The sequence below is a fragment of the Rana temporaria genome, chromosome 1, assembly GCF_905171775.1.
Source record: "Rana temporaria chromosome 1, aRanTem1.1, whole genome shotgun sequence".
NCBI lineage: Eukaryota > Metazoa > Chordata > Amphibia > Anura > Ranidae > Rana > Rana temporaria.
This window is the reverse complement of record NC_053489.1, coordinates 260,810,154-260,822,903: the sequence shown is the minus strand read 5'-3', so window position 1 is coordinate 260,822,903 and position 12,750 is coordinate 260,810,154. Positions and strand designations below refer to the sequence as shown.

The following is a 12,750-nucleotide window of genomic DNA, read 5'->3' as shown; positions in this document are numbered from 1 at the left end:
TTATCAGAACACAATGATCAGTGTTGCAGGCTATAGCCAGCAGCCCACCGTCAGAACATAGTGATCAGTGTTACCGGCTATAGCCAGCAGCCCGTTATCAGAACACAGTGATCAGTGTTGCAGGCTATAGCCAGCAGCCCGTTATCAGAACACAATGATCAGTGTTGCAGGCTATAGCCAGCAGCCCACCGTCAGAACATAGTGATCAGTGTTACCGGCTATAGCCAGCAGGCCTCTGTCAGAACACAATGATCAGTGTTGCCTGCTATAGCCGGCGACATTGATCGTTCTGAAAAAACCCGACAGGGTGGATGTACAGAAGTCAGACTTTCTAGCAAATTCAAACGCACATTGCAAGTGAATACAAGTTATTTATGGAAAGAAAAACTGCAAGTAAGTATGTAAAGGAGATATATGGCCAAAGCTTTTTTAGCCTTAATTCTCTTCTGGGTCAGAGGAGTGCAGTTATTTCTGCAACCCTGTGGGAGACAGCTGCAGCATTTTTTTAATATCCCCCCACTTCTGCTTTAAAATACTTGATTTAACCCCTTCATGCCTCCACCTCCCAGCCCTTCAAAAAGTTCTTAATGCGGGCAGGCAGATGTAGCCAATCCGATCATGTGATTGGCAGTCACAGGAGTCACATGATCGGAAAGTTCCCGATCGCAAGTTTGCATCGGAAACTTTCCGGTATCTGCCGGTTACTGTGCCGGGTGCATGCAGGGAGGGTGCACTGAGCACAATATTGTGCTTACATAGGGCTGCATTTATGCGGGATCGCAGCATTAAAGCCCATCCGCCAAGAGGCCGCATATATGCGTATAGCCAGATGGGTGAGTGGTTAAAATACTTTTTCTGTACTTCCACCTGCAAAGTTGGTGACAGGGTCCATTAAAGTGTAAACTAGAGGACTAATACTAGAAAGAGAACGTCTTGGGTCTTTTCCCATAATTCATGAAAGACCTGTCAATGTATCTACCAAATTGACATTAAATAATATCCTTGTTCTCCCAAAAACATCTATACATATCCACCACTTAATGGCCCCGTAAGCTATTATTCATGAAATTGTGGGGAAGATTTACTAAAACTAGTGCACTCAGAATCTGGTAGCCAACCAGCTTCAATTAAGCTTTGACAATAAAACCTGGAAGCTGATTGGTTTCTGTGCAGAGCTGCACCAGATTTTGCACCATGCAGTTTTAGTAAATAACCCCCTGTATGTTTTTCTGCCTCATTGTAACATTCTCCGCAAGCTCCCAAACATCTTCTTACCCCTCTCACTCCTGTTTGTTTAGAATGAGGGGTCAAGTCCTGGGGAAAAAAGTGTGGGAACTCCTACCCAAGATCCACTCCCCCACCAAAAAAAATGTAAAATTATACGCTCATATGCATATATATTTCACAGAAAATACTGGTGCTGGCCTGGCTGGTCTCGGTACTGGCCTGGCTGGTCTCAGGGTACTCGGTACTGGCCTGGCTGGTCTCAGGGTACTCGGTACTGGCCTGGATGGTCTCAGGGTGCTGGCTGGCTGGCCTCAGGGTACTCGGAACTGGCATGGATGGTCTCAGGGTGCTGGCTGGCTGGCCTCAGGGTACTCGGAACTGGCATGGATGGTCTCAGGGTGCTGGCTGGCCTGGCTGGCCTCAGGGTACTCGGTACTGGCCTGGCTGGTCTCAGGGTGCTGGCCTGGCTGGCTGGTCTCAGGGTGCTGGCTGGCTGGCCTCTGGGTGCTGGCTGGCTGGCCTCTGGGTGCTGGCTGGCTGGTCAATCTATATATATAAATATATATTATAGCAGGGTACAAAAGGGGCTTTTTTCTTCAGCTCACTGCACACACAGTGTCAGATCGTCAGTGTCAGGGCAAAGTGCGTGTGACGGTGTGAGGAGAGAAGACGCGGGCTCACCCTAGCGTTGCTGTGTGACTCCGCCTCCGCGTGATGTCACACACAACCAGCCGCATACTAAAGATTAGGTGGCAGGCGAGGTCGCAGCCTGGAGGAGGAGCTCCGAGTCTGCTCGGCTCAGTTTGCCTGCCCCTAAAAGTGACTCGAGTCGAGTCCTTCGCTATGCAGAAAGGATCGGTTTGGATCGGCTCGGGCGGCTCCAGTCCTGCAAAGGGAATGGCGTTCCTGCTGTGAAAAAAGTGCAGGGACACCGTTCCCATGCATTCCGGCAGGACTAGAGCCCTGGCTGTACGTGTTAGTTGCAGTCATATGCACACTAAAATTCGCATAGTCCATAGTTCTTGGGAGCGAGCAAGCAAGAGTGGATACATTCCTACATACAGTGAGCCCAAGGAGAAGGAAGGTAGCCACCCTCTAAAAGGAATTTGGATCACAGAAATAAAATTTGGGGGAGACTGAGCACAATAGAAGGTTATTTTTGAGTTAAGAATACTAACTTGAATAGAATATATTTTTTTAAACAAGAGTTTAGTGCAAATATTGTAAATGACTGTTCTCCAGTCTTCATTAAAGCAGTTGGCGCATTTTACCGTATAATACAGACAACATCAGCATAGTAACCACAGCTCTTTTCTTCTGCCAGCCATAATATACTAAGTATGGTTTCGATAAAACCTCAAGTTTGTGTTTTCTAGGCTATTTATTTTTTCCTTACTTTTTAATTTCTTTGTTAAAATACCATACAAGGGGAAAAAAAAAAGCGTACCACCATACAAGACCCCTTTTTACCACGTCTGCGCATTACACATAAAACAAAGAGTCACCCAAGTTTTCCCCTCTGAAAAACTAATTGAAACTTTGCTGCCCCTGCACTATACTTGAAATGATGCTGATTTATCTGAATCCAAAGTCTAGGAATATTTCAGGACGGCTTTGATGTTAGTTTGTAGGAAGATGCATAAGAATAACCACTTCAATTACATGTTCTGCTTAAAATAGAAACAACGTTTGTATGTCAAAAGCTGCTTCCAATTTTACAAGCGATTTAAAAAAGCCAGTAAGTGATTCAGGAATGTCGCAGAGCCACATCACAAAGACAAAAACGGGATAGGCAGGAGACAGGATTTTTATATATGCAACTGTGCTACGCTCCTGAACTGGGCTGAACCGCACACCTAGTGCCAGCAATGTAAGGGTGGAATATGCAAACACGTGATGGATTCAGCAATCAGAACTGAAGGCTTCTTTTTTTAAACTATGCTACAGTAGATATGAAAACTCGGATGCCCTTGTGTGCCTCCAGAGCAGGGCTTTTCCATTACCTCATTTGCACTTATAGCTGAGAACTGCAAAGAAGAGCTGCTGCAAGCAGATTAATATATTGTAGTTGACACTACATTGGTTGCATACATGGGTGTAGGAACCCTTACAAATCTGGGGGGGACAGCATTTTTACCGACCCCCCCCCCCCCCCCCCCCCCCCCCCGGCGCGCACACTCCATACATTATATCTGTGCTCCATTAACCTTAAATGGTTATGATGCTTAAAGTGATCGTTTAACTTCTTTATCTTTTACAGAGAAAGATAGCATAGATGGCGTTATTCTGCATTGCGTTGTATAATGTACTTATTGCTGGGATTTGTTGTTCCTCTGTAACTGCTGGTATTCTCCATTGCGTTGTATAATGATTATACTACGCAATGCAGATTACCACTGACCAGTTATAGAGGAACTACAAATCCCAGCAATAATACATTATACAGCGCAATGGAGAATACCACCAGCTATAGAGGAACAACAAATCCCAGCAATGATACATTATATAAAACACAATGCATAATACCAGCAGTTACAGAGGACTACAAATCCCAGCAATAATACATTATACAGGCTGTTTAATATATTATTGCAGGGATTTGGTGTTTTTTTTTTTTAAACAGGAAACTTTAAAACAGGTCCCCCTTACCTGTTTCTGAAGCCTTGGAAGTTGCGGTGGCTCTGCGGGCGTGTGTCCGGCCTGTGTGGTGAGCGCGGCGTGGACTCGTCCTTCAGATGCCACCCGCAGCGGCAGCCCACACACACTGCTGCCCCCCAGGACAAACCACCCCCCCCCCCTCCATTAGTACAGACCCCCCCTCAGGACAAACCTCCCACTTCAATTAGTACAGACCCCCCCATAAACCACCCCCCATTAGTAGAGACCCCCTATCCATTAGTACAGACCCCCGAACAAACCACCCCCTCCATTTTTACAGACCCCTCACCACAAGTCATTCCCCACAATTAGTACAGAACCCCCCCACGATCCCCCACAATTAATACAGACCCCCCCACAATTAGTACAGAGCCCCCCAAGCCACTCCCCCCCACAATTAGTACAGAGCCCCCCACAATTAGTACAGAGACCCCCCACAAGCCACTCCCCCCACAATTAGTACAGAGCCCCCCCACAATTAGTACAGAGCCCCCCCACAAGCCACTCCCCCCCCCACAATTAGTACAGAGCCCCCCCACAAGCCACTCCCCCCCACAATTAGTACAGAGCCCCCCCACAAGCCACTCCCCCCACAATTAGTACAGAGCCCCCCCACAATTGGAAAAAAAAAACCCCACAATTAGTACAGAGACCCCCCACAAGCCACTCCCCCCACAATTAGTACAGAGCCCCCCCACAATTAGTACAGAGCCCCCCCACAAGCCACTCCCCCCCACAATTAGTACAGAGCCCCCCCACAATTAGTACAAAGCCCCCCCACAATTAGTACAGAGCCCCCCCACAAACCCCACCCGGGCGGCAGCTGGAGAGGACAGTGTGCAGCTGCGCCGCCGGGGTGGAGAAGATTAAGATCGTTCGTGGATGGAACAGGAGGGAGGACTAGGAAACACCGCGGCGGTGGCCTCAGACAAGGAGAGGAGGATGCAGAGGAGGAGGGAGAGGCGCACTCTGGCGCTTGAGCGCCACCTCTGTGGCACCTGGGTGAACTGCACCCCACACGGCGATATGTCAGCAGTGCTCCAACTTGGGAGCCTCCAAGTCATCCTAACCTGGGGGGGATTTTACAATACCTGTCCCCCCCGCATTATTTCCTGGTGGGGATGCGTCCCCCCCGTCCCCCCCGGTTCCTACGCCCATGGTTGCATACATAGGTGTGCGCAGCCTATTGCATTAGGGTGTGCACCCCAAAGCTCAAACACACATGCGTGTATATGTGTATATATAATATGACAGTAGGGCAATGAACAGTGTCAGTAGAGCAGTAGACGATGTCAGTAGGGTAGAAGTTGGTGTCAGTAGAGCAGTGGACAGTGTCAGAAAGGCATTGGGGGGACTTTGGTGAAATATCAGTGGTCTAAACAGACCCCTGATGTCTCACTTTGAGACACAGAAATGGACTGAGGACAGATATTCCCCAGTCTCTTTATATGCATCCAAGCAGCAGGGGGAATATGCCCAGCACAGGGTGATTAGGGTGTGCCCAGGCACACCCGACACACCCTGTGTGCACGCCTATGGCTTGCATATACTAATCTTATTGAGGCTCCCTATACCAGTGGTCATCAACCCTGTCCTCAGGGCCCACTAACAGGCCGGGCTTGCAAGATAACTGAAATACACCACATGTGATATCATTTGCTGCTCAGTGATTGCAGTATTCTAGTCTGCATCTCCCCAAGGAAATACATAAAACCTGGCCTGTTAGTGGGCCCTGAGGACAAGGTTAATAACCACTGCCCTATACTAATCTATTCTTCTGTAATCCCTCAATTTAAACTAAAACTCAAGCCTAATTTTTGTTTTTTCTATAGAACAGTGTGCCATTTCTTCAGAGCAGTGTGTTGTGACCGTTGGCTCCCGTGTGCATGCGTGGGAGTGATGTCATCGCGGCTCCCACCAGTCACAGAGCCGGAGTCGTGAACCCGGAAGGAAGACCGGGTATAGGTGGATGCCGTTTTCAGGTAAGTTCCACATAGTGTACTAGTATGCATCACATACTAGCACATGATGCCTTTGAGTGAATGAGGAAAGCTTTACTTTGAAAAGAATACCTAATTACATGCAAGGAAGATAAAAAAGCAGTTTTGCTTGCACATGATTGGATGATGGCAGTCAGCAGAGTTTCTGCTCTTGCAGAACACAACTGTGCTTTGCAAAGTTCACAGCCTATTGCCTTTAGTAAATCAAATCCAATATCCTTACAATGTAGAGGATTGCGGTAAAATCACGAGTCGAAAAATGCATAGGTGTGAATTGAGCCTTAGATTTTATGCATTGTAGTAGCAAGTGCTTCATAACCAAAGCTTGCCACATGCACTGAATTTTGTTCGATTCCTGCTGAATTAGCCATAATTTGCTCCTTGGATGGCCCTGTCGATAACACCCAGATCAACAAAAGTAAATTTCTCTACTGTAAGCGCTTAGTTTGCCAAATGGCAGTATATTATAAACAGTTGCCTTTTTGTTGCATATCTGTTGATCACCTGCCACATATATACGGTACATGTACTCCAGCAATGCCTGCATGGCATTTTTCAGGTTGGGTTTCTCAATGGTGACAACAGTCAACCATGTCTGTGTACTGTGTGTTGAAATGTCCACCACGGCCTGGTTCACACCTATGCGTTTTTTAGTGCATTTTCAGTTTTGCAGAAACATACTACAGTCCATTTAACATGGTTACCTATGGAAGTAGTCCACATCTTTGCTATGGAAAGGGCCAGGGCTTTTTTTTTTTCTGGTTTTTGGTTCCATAGACTTTAATGGTTTTGAGGCCTGATTCACACCTATGCAGGTTGCAGTTTGCATAGTCCAGGTGCATTTTGCATGTTTTAATATACATTGTTGATCCATTGAAGTCTATGGAACCAAAAACCAGAAAAAAGTCCCTGGCCCTTTCCATAAAATTCACAGATGTGAACGTGACCAATAGGAAACCATGTAGTGTGTTTGTGCAAAACTAAAAACGAGCTAAAAAATGCATAGGAGTGAACCAGGCCTAAGGCCCCGTACACACGACCAATTTCCTCGGCAGAATTCAGCTTCCGACCGAGTTTCTGGCTGAATTCTGCAGAGAAACCCGGCCGTGTGTACACTTTCGGCCGAGGAAGCCGACGAGGACCTCGGCAAGGAAATAGAGAACATGTTCTCTATTTCCTCGTTGTTCTATGGGAGCTCTCGTCCCGCCGAGCTCCTCGGCGGCTTCAGGGCTGAACTGGCCAAGGAACTCGATGTGTTTGGCACGTCGAGTTCCTCGGCCGTGTGTACGAGGCTTAAGGCTGGTTTCACACCTGGGCATTTTTAGTGCTTTTTGCATTTTGCAGATTTCCACTACAGAACGTGTTCTATAGGAAACCATGTTAACCCCCCTGGCGGTATTCCCCAGTCTGACTCGGGGTTAGATTTTCATGCTGCGATCGGTAACCCTGAGTCAGACTCCGTCTTGCCTCGCTGAATCCACAGGCAGTGTTTACTTACCTTGTCCCTGGATCCAGCGATGCCACCGGGCTGTGTGAGCGAGCGGGACCTCGCTCGATTCACACAGCATCCTCCTGTGCCGCCGATCTCCGTTGCGACGTTACGACGCACGGGAGCGGAGAACGGCGCCAAATTCAAAAACATAAACAAACACATTACATACAGTATACTGTAATCTTATAGATTACAGTACTGTATGTAAAAAATACACCCCCCCCCCTTGTCCCTAGTGGTCTGCCCAGTGCCCTACATGTACTTTTATATAATAAAAACTGTTCTTTCTGCCTGCAAACTGTAGATTGTCCATAGCAACCAAAACTGTCCCTTTATGTCAAAAGTGGTTTTAGAGCAGCTAAAAACCATCAATAATAAATTATAATCACTTGCAGAATTGTGCGATAGCGATTTGTGGGGAAATTCGTCATAAAAAAAAAATAATGACAGCGACAATTGTGCAACTGAGCAAATTTCAGTGATTTTGATTTGATTACATTATTGAATAATTTTTATTATAATTACATTATTATTTGTTATAATTATTTATAATTATTTATTATATTATAATTTATAATTTTGTTTTTAAAAAAATGTCTACTATGTCTACTAGACTCTGGTTTGGTCAGATTTAAGTGAGTTATTCCTAAGAATTACAGGCCTACAATATAAAACGCCAAATTTCCTTGCAAATAATGGTACCGCTTTCAGCACCTTTTTTCTGAAAGAATCATACCGCCAGGGAGGTTAAATGGACTGTAGTACAAATCGCAAAATGCAAAAAGCACTAAAACTGCATTGGTGTGAATTGCCGCGATTTGCGGTTTGCATTTTTCTTTTAACCTGTTTATAGCTTGTTGTTAACCACTTAAGGACCGCCTCCTGCACATATATGTCGGCAGAATGGCACGGCTGGGCACATGTACATACAGGTACGTCCTGTATTAGTACCCAGCCGTGGGTCGCACGCGATCGGTCCCCGGAGCTGAAGAACTGGGAGAGCCGCGTGTAAACACGGCTTCTCCGTTCTTCACTGTGGCGCTGACATCGATCGTGTCATCCCTTTTATAGGGGGACACAATCGATGACGTCACACCTACAGACACACCCCCCTACAGTTGTAAACACACTTCAGGGAACACATAACCCCATCAGCGCCCCCTGTGGTTAACTCCCAAGCTGCAACTGTCATTTTCACAATAAACAATGCATTTTAAATGCATTTTTTGCTGTGAAAATGACATTGGTCCCAAAAATGGGTCAAAATTGTCCGAAGTGTCCGCCATAATGTCGCAGTCACGAAAAAAATCACTGATCGCCGCCATTAGTAGTAAAAAAAAAGAATTAATAAAAATGCAATAAAACTATCCCCTATTTTGTAAACGCTATAAATTTTGCGCAAACCAACTGATAAACGCTTATTGCGATTTTCTTTACCAAAAATAGGTAGAAGAATACGTATCGGCCTAAACTGAGGACATTTTTTTTTATATATATATATATTTTTGGGCGATATTTATTATAGCAAAAAGTAAAAAATATTGCATTTTTTTCAAAATTGTCGCTCTATTTTTTTTTATAGCGCAAAAAATAAAAACCGCAGAGGTAATCAAATACCACCAAAATAAAGCTCTATTTGTGGGAAAAAAAGGACGCCAGTTTTGTTTGGGAGCCACGTCGCACGACCGCGCAATTGTCAGTTAAAGCGACGCAGTGCCGAATCGCAAAAAGGGGCCTTGTCTTTTACCTGCATTTTGGTCCGGGTCTTAAGTGGTTAAAGGAAATGTAAAAAAATAAAAATTGCCAGCTAAAATAAATAATAAAATAAAAACGCAAATCACGGTAAAATCGCAGCAAGCACTGCAAAAAGCACTGCAAAAACGCTCAAAAGCAACATGCATAGGTGTGAATCGAGCCTAAATGTGTGTATTGAAAAAAGAAAAATGCACCTGCAATATGCAAACTGCAACCTGCACAAGTGTGAATCAGGCCTTAGGCTCCATTCACACTAATGCTTTTTCTGATGCATTTTGCAGAAATGCAGGGAAATTTTTTAACATGGTTTAAAAACGTTTTGGATGCAGGTCCATTGAATTCTATTACATGCAAAACGCTGCTTTTTGCGGGAAAAAAAGTCCCTGACCCTTTCCAAAAACACAGAGGCACAAAAAAGCATTGATGTGAACATGTTCCATAGGAACCCATTTTAAAAAATTTCCCTGCTTTTCTGCAAAATGCAAAATGCACAAAAAAACGCATTAGTGTGAATCGAGCCTTATTATCTTCATTGGAAGTCAGTGCGACACGGCGTCATCGGAGGAGCACAACTAGAAGACAGGGACAGAGCGTAGGCTCCATTCACACCATGGCGTTCTGTTTTGCGGCCCGCGATTTGGTGCCATTCAAAATAGAGGGGATCACAGGGGCGGCCCGCGATTTGCGGCATTTCAGAATCGCGGGCAGAATCGTGCCGATTACGCCTGCAAAACTGAACGCCAAGGTGTGAATGGAGCCTCCAGAGGAACTGCCTAAACAAGGACCCTAATGACAGGCTCACCTAGCTACTTATTTAAAAAAAAAAAATTGAAAATTACTTTTAAAATGAAATTAAGATGTTAACGCTTATATGAGATGTAGGTGACAATACTTTAAGAAGATATAGGGGCTATTGGAGCAGTAATCGTATATTTGTAGACATGTAAAAGTAAATCATTTCTTTTTTAACACCTTTTGCAATGTGTCTTCTCAGTATAAGGACTCCCCCTAGTGGATTTCTTGATGCTTGTTTCAATAAATGTTACAAACTTACAAAACACACCATATGCTCTTTCTACAAAAAAAAGTCATACATTGCACAATTGTGGTGGAAGGCCTTTTTTTTTTTTTTGTCATTCTATATTGCAATTCCTTCTATAGTCCTTCTATATTGCAATTCTTTAACATGTGCATTCTGGTATGAAGGAAAACGTATGCTTTAGCAGCTACATGGGAACTTTTTACTCTCGTCCAAGCATGAGTTTAGCGACTTGTTCGCAGTCGCACCATTTGTACCTGATTTTAATATCCTGCAAAGCTCATTAAATGTACTTGCAAAGTTTCACCAGCTGCTTCCCATCACCACGTGTCCCCTGCAGTTCTGAAATTGGTGTCACAAGCCACGGTTAAACCTCAGGAAAGACAATGGAAATGTATCCCTGCTACATTGGAAGAAGATTCTGTTCTAGTCAGCTCTGCATATACACTGCTCTCCGGATCAAAAATCAAATCAAAGTCTGAGGCCCCGTACACACGACCGAGTTTCTCGGCAGAATTCAGCCAGAAACTCGGTCAGAGCTGGATTCTGCCGAGAAACTCGGTCGTGTGTACACTTTTCAGCGAGGAACCCGTTGAGGAACTCGTCGGGCCGAAAAGAGAACATGTTCTCTATTTCCTCGTTGTTCAATGAGGAAAGTCGGCCCGCCGAGCTCCTCGGCGGCTTCCACACTGAACTCGCCGAGGAACTCGATGTGTTTGGCACGTCGAGTTCCTCGGTCGTGTGTACGGGGCCTTAGATCTACTGATTCATCCTCCCCTTTGCACACACCATGCCCACCTGCACCATTAAAATACTTACCTATTAGGGGGTCCCACCAGCAACTGTCTACTTATCCACTTCTGCCCGTTCAGTGCAGCCAATCCTCTTCACACATACCCATGGAGAACAGATAGATGTGGACATGAGTACAACCCGCACCAGCTGTCAAGGGACTATTTGTGACTTAGAAAGTATTGAAATAGGTAGGTCAGCATAACAGCCAGGCAGGTAGCATTTTAGGTAGGAGTTTAGCAATGCCAGTCCTCATGTCATGAACAATTTGATTTTCATTCTTCATTCTTAAACAATAGCTGTGGTTACAGTGCACATTAGTAGCAGGCCCTAGTAGCCATGTCACGAACCTCAGTGTATATTTGGCCTAATGGTAAAGCTATTATTGCAGATCTCATAGATAAAGGAGTATGGAAGCTCACATCACTGATAACAAGCTGATTTCTTTTTTACTTTTTTCTCCTGAGCTCTCTTCATTCTCTATTTTATTTCTCTAATTTACATACGGTGTAGCTGGTATATGTGTTTTGTGATTATGCCTTTTGTTACATGACCTTCTTCTAGTTAATTTGTCATTTGGCCAGTGGCGGTTCGACCATAGAGGGCGCTGGAGCGCCGCCCCCTCTGGCTCTCACCGCCACTAAGTCTAATAACAAAGATTCATGCATTGCGTATGATGGGCACTTTAAGGCTGCAATTGTTTGGTTTTTTTTGTTTGTTTGCGCCCCCCCAAAAATTTGGAGCACCAGCCACCACTGCATTTGAAAGTTATCTTTTTATATTAAAACCCAGTAAAAAATGGAGACAGGAAATGCTGATTGTGGGGCCATGACATTACTCCAACACATTTTGTACATGATCACTCTTTCACTGCATGATGACTTCTGATCCTTTATAGCATGTGATTCATACATTATCAGGTTCTTGTACAGCCTTGGTTCAGCTTCTTCTTTTATTACCATACAATATCCAGTATGGTTCTTTTGGAAGCGAAATGAAAACTTAAGCCTGGTACACACCGAGAGAACGATGATGAAATGCCGGTTGGCAGACCTTTTTCGGTCATGCCCCTTTGACAGAAGATGGCCGAACGACTGGCTTCAGTCGGACCGACTGCCATACACTCGGGCCGAATGTCGGCCACTTTCTACTGAACTGACCAATGCCGCCTGACTTTTGGCCCATGTGTACTAAGCTTTAGTGGGAGCCAGTGGTGTCCAATTGCAAGAAAACCCCCACATAGATTGTATGTTAAATAAAAATTCACATAAATATAATGTAATGCAGGGCTTGACAAATTTTCATCAAATCTGAAAGCCAGCTAAGAAAGTTAGGAACCATTTTTTTTAACTAAAGCTTTATTTTTAAAGACAAAACCGCTTCTCTTATGTAGCCCTGATGCGTATCTTTACAGATGCACGACACATGTTTACACTGTTATGCCTCTCAGCGTTTGCCTATTAACCTGCTTAGGATCCCTAAGAACGTTAGCACATTTAAAATCGTAATAAGCGAGTGATAGTTTTCAGTTGCTTACTATCTCTCACTGCTATTACTATTTACAATTATTACAATTTTAAATGTACTAAGTTCTTAAGGATCCTAAGCATGGTAAATAGACAAAAGCTGCGAGGCATAACTGTGTAAACCTGTGTTGTGCATCTGTAAAGATACGCATCAGGGCTACATAAGAGAAGCGGTTTTGTCATTAAAAATAAAGCTTTAGGCCCCTTTCACATTGAGGAGTTTTTCAGGCGGTAAAGCGCTAAAAATAGCGCTGCTATCCC

At 44.6% G+C, this 12,750-nt stretch overlaps 1 long non-coding RNA gene across 1 annotated transcript in view; it reads left to right on the top strand.

Annotated features, from left to right (window-relative positions):
- Nucleotides 1–12,750, top strand: part of LOC120941543 — a 170,101-nt gene that overhangs the window by 80,998 nt on the left and 76,353 nt on the right. Inside the window, exon 2 of the long non-coding RNA XR_005749560.1 lies at nt 5,718–5,867. This is a non-coding gene — a long non-coding RNA (uncharacterized LOC120941543). The remainder of the gene's footprint in view (nt 1–5,717; nt 5,868–12,750) is intronic.